General features: G+C 40.0%; 1 long non-coding RNA gene across 1 annotated transcript; it reads right to left on the bottom strand.

Moving 5' to 3' along the window:
• Positions 1 to 633: 633 nt before the first annotated feature.
• Positions 634 to 3160, bottom strand: LOC103457798 (uncharacterized). Its single transcript, XR_532474.2, has 3 exons — positions 3071 to 3160; positions 2909 to 2973; positions 634 to 1137 (listed from the first exon to the last, which is right to left on the bottom strand). It is a non-coding gene; the product is annotated as an uncharacterized LOC103457798 (long non-coding RNA).
• Between the last annotated feature and the right edge of the window lie 1566 nt (positions 3161 to 4726).

A 4726-nucleotide genomic window follows, 5' to 3' on the forward strand; every position in this document is an offset into this window, starting at 1 on the left:
GTCCAAAGGAAAAACATTAGAGCTGGGCCGTTTTACACCAACTCTCCCTCCTCATACCGAGGTACGAAGCCGGTCAATGTCGCTGGGTTTGGATCAGACTTGGACCTGACTGTCCTGTTGGCTGGCGTTTTTTTTGTATTGAACGATTCTGATTGGCTGACAGAGGTTTTAGGTTTGTGCTCCACTGCACAAACCTAAAACCATGTTGTTTTAAACATGCCAAACCCCCTAGGGGTTTGGCATGTTTAAAACAACGCTTGGTGGTGTATTTGTTTGGGTGGATACTATCTTTTGAAAGTGGATAAAAGAAAAAAAAAATGTTTAATCTGGATATCTATGTTGGAGTGATAAGGTGCAATATTTGTTGCTAAAAAATATTTACAAATGTTAATTTTCTTATACTGTAGTAACTTAGTCAAATGTCTGACTTAGCTGCTCTAGATGAACAGATCTGGATCACTATTTGGCAAGAAACTGCCATTAATTCATTTATAACACATTAACTATTTATAAAGTGTTTACAGCTTAATTAATATGTAGAATTTATTCAGTAGTCATTTATAAAGGACGCCTACTTTAAAGTGGTGCCAGTTTTTCTTCCTCATTGTTCAGCTGCAACACAGGCAGAAACAATAGCTTCATTTTTAGGATACTTCTTTAAAAATGTATATTTGCAAAACATTCTCATTTTAATAATTTGTATGGTTAAAAATGCAGATGTTTTGAAGCTTGTATCAAAGTGTATTTTAATGGGTATGAATACTTTTGCAAGCCACAATGGGCTCCATGCTGAATGATTTATCGTTTCACTTTTGCTTTTGACTTCAACCGTTTCTGATGTTGTCACAATTTAAGACATCAGCTTCAGGAGGAGTTTATTTCTCAGAGTTKAACAAACTTTTTTTTTCCTCAGATACCTTTTCAGTGTCTGCCTCTTTGCCTTCGTCCTTTATTCCCAAATAAGTGACTGAGCAGAAGCACATTAAATAATAAWAAACGAAAGCCAGTTTTCTCATTGATTTAACAGAAGTTGAAACTGAATGTTAAAACTTTACTTGATGTGTTCCCCGCTCTCTGTGGCTTGTTAGTGCGCACTTACMGTCTATAATTGCAATTCCCACATGGAGACAAAAGCAGCTCAAAAAAAAAAAAAAGTACATTTTCAGAGATAATTGCATCATTTTGTAGTCAAACATACATTATCAGATTTTGGTTCTCTTGCGAGGCGGAAATAAACTGTGAAAGGAACATTTACCAACTGTTTTATCACTTGAGAAAGYTATTTGACAAACTGGTCTACTTTACRCCAGCGGTCGTACGGCGGGATGAGCRCTCATTATCAGACAACATGACAACGTCGCAGTTTGTGTTACACACAAGGTTTACTGAAAACGTCTAAAGTACATTTATTTGACATTTACAGAGCAGCTTAATGTATTTTGTGAAAGTTCTGTCGATGCTAACGAGTGTTTCAGTTGTGCTTTATGGGGTCTTTTCATGTGATTCTCTTAAATGCAATTACAGTCTTTTTGCAGGCTGCAGTGTTTTTTTTAAAAATGACAAAGTTTCAGTTTTTTTCTTTTTTCTTTTGTGGGTTTAATGAGTTGCTGTATTTTGCTGGGTACTGGATGTGTTAGCGACTGAACGGGGAGTTCACTGAGGACTGTGCAGTGAAAAATCCAGCCACGTGTGAGATTTGATGGAGGTTTCAGATGGGAGGCAGAAAGCAGAAACGTGTGAAATTGATAGCTCATAGCAGCTCTGTGGCATTAGGGGCTATTTTGGATTACATTAATAATGCAGCATTAAGAGACACAGCTTGGCTGCTTTCTCTAGCTAGTGAGCTTTATGCGAGTTTTAAAGTATAAGTCTTACATTCCAACAGCTGTAAAGGTTCTTGTAGGTAACGTTTCCTCAATATGTTTCAGCTTTCTGAGTTTTATCACGTTGAGGCTACCAACATACTTTATGCACGTTAAAAAAGCTGCTCACTTTTACTACCGCTTTAAAAAGATTTACAATTTGTCATTTCAGCTCTTCATGTTTAAAATCTGTTAAGCGATTTTTAAATCACCCGACACTGTCCCCGCTGGCCATTTTATTAGGTACACCGGTTCAATTGTTCATTAAAACGGATCAGCCAATGACATTGAAGTAACTCAGTGCATTTAGCCATCCAGGCGCAGTGAAGGCGAATTCATCATAGGGATTTAAAGTAACTTTTATCTAAAGAAATATTTCTTTACATATTTGTTAAAACTGTCTCTATGTCATTCTGCTACTCTACAGCTTCTGCTAAGGCTAGCTAGCGTAGCCACTGATGACGGCGGATAAACGGTTTTTCTCTGAGTCGACTACAACCCTTGGTCTTGGTTCGGTGTAAATGAACTCTGGTTCGAATGCCAAGCCGACCAAAGGTCGCTCCAAAAGCAGGAAGTAGATTACAGTGCAGGGCATTCTGGGTAAATACAACTACAACGAACACAAGAGTTTTAGGGATAGCTGGAGAAATCCTACCCCCGCTACAATCTGATGCCACACTTTTATATTTTTTTACACATTTTGTGAAGAAGGAAGGAAGGAACAAACTCCCTGTCTTCTTCAGAGGTTTTCATGCTGTTTGGTTCAGTGGTTCTTGGTGCGGCGCCACCACAGGTGAGGAGTGGAACAGGTTTTTCAAAGGATTTGGTTGGTTTGACACAGTGCAGTGTGAAAGAGAACCACAGCAACTGAAAATGTAACAAACGTCACAACTTTGGTCCCCAATCAAACCGAGTCTACCAGACCATCAGGTGGGAAAAAGACTCTACGTCTTCATTTCTGATGCAGCATTTAGATAGAGGGTTTATAAGTTCACATAAACATCATGAACACATGGATCCATCTTGGCTTAAACACCACAGCCTACCTGTGTATTGCTGCTGACCGTGTCCAGCCCTTCGTCACTCCAGAGTTCCCAGCTTCTGGAGGCTACTGCAGGAAAAAAAAATGCACCATGCAACACAGATGAGATCATTTCAGAGTGATTTGCTGAACATGACTTGGTTCACTTTTAGTCCTCTGACCTCACCAGAGTGGAATAATGGATCTGCAGCCAACAAATCTTCAAATACTGAGTGATGCTGTCGTGTCGGCCAAAACCTACTGAATCTATGCCACGAAGAACCGATGAAGTTCTGAAAGACAAAAAGGATCAATTGAAGTGTATGGAGAGTCTGCTTTGGTCAGTACTAGTACAAATAATCCTTTGGCTCTATAGCTCAATAAATAGTAAATAAAAGTATTTAAAAGAGTTTTTTTCCTCAGTTCGCTGTCAGCAGAGCTGTCGATCAGCAGCCTCTCAGCTGTCTGACTCGTCTGTTAAGTCACCAAAGCTTCAGTCGCCCTCCCAAAGATTGAGGCTTCTTACAGCATTATTGCAAGTCGAAGCAGACGGAGCCTCGGAGTGGAGTGGGTTTGCCTCCGTTTTCTGGAAGGGGAAGGGGAAAAACAAAGACTTTAAATCCACGTAGGATCTTCTTTTCTCTGGTGTCCTTCCATTCCCCAAAGAGTCTAGGAAGCTTCACCATTTAACAGGTTTCCTACTCCGTCTGGGATGGTCTAAATAACTGGAAATGGTTTGTTGTATTTTACAGGCTTGATTGAGTATGAAAGAAAAACTAAAATGTGGGAAAATATTTCTACTGTCTAAATGTCATGTCCTTCCTACCATCTTCCCTTCTTTGTGTCCCTCCTTCATTTCTTGTGCCTGACCCTCATTCCTTACTTCATTCATTCTTTGCATCCTTGATCCTCCTTCCATCCTTATGTGCTTTCTTCTTCATTCCCTCCCTCTTACATCCTTTTTTCTTCCTTCCTTCCTCCCTTGGTTGGTTCTTTTATTGATGTGTTTTTATCACTTGTCCTTATTTTCTTATTTCCTTGCATAGTTTGTTCCTCATTTCCTTTATTTCTTTCTTCTGAACTTTCTATTTTGTCTTCTTTTCTTTTCTCCGGCCTTCCCTCCTCCTTTGCGTTTATCTTTTTCTGTCTTCTTTGTGTCCTACCTTCCTTTCTTCACCTCCTTCCTTCATTTATTCCTTGCATGCTTCATCCCCGTTGCATTTTTATGTGCTTTCTTCCTTACTTCTTCCCTCAGTTTCTTCTTTTCTTCCTTGCATACTTGCTTCCTCCCTTCCTCCCTCTCTCCCTTGGTTATTTCCTTTCCTTTAATTGTGTGCTTTCACCCTGCCATCTTCCCTTCCTTCCTTGTGTTCATTCCATATTAAAACATTTGACTGTTTTCACCTACAGAACTGAAATTGGCACATGTAATAAGTAGAACTTTGAAAACGTTTCAGTCCTAAGTATTTTGACATTAATAACATCTTCTACAGTAAAAAAAAAAAAAAAAAATTAATAAAAAACCTGGCTGTTAATAAATTAACTAGGAGCAAAACAGTGGAGCTCGACCCGCAGTGCCACGGAGCAACCAGTAACATGCATTTATTTAATCACAAGCCGATTCAGAAAGCGCGCGCCAAGACCGCGGCGAACAAGAGGAGCGCTAATTTCGGTGTCACCGAGTCGCTTATCTTTTGTTCTCGGCAAAGTACATGTTGATTAATGGGAAACGACAAGCTGAGAGACACCGACGTGGGCTGGAGCCTGAGCAATAATCAAGTGGGCAGAGAGTGACCCCGGCGCAGAGGCAGACAGGCTTCCAGCTGCCAGCGCTCTTCCCCTC

Source organism: Poecilia reticulata, linkage group LG21 (genome assembly GCF_000633615.1).
Source record: "Poecilia reticulata strain Guanapo linkage group LG21, Guppy_female_1.0+MT, whole genome shotgun sequence".
Lineage (NCBI taxonomy): Eukaryota > Metazoa > Chordata > Actinopteri > Cyprinodontiformes > Poeciliidae > Poecilia > Poecilia reticulata.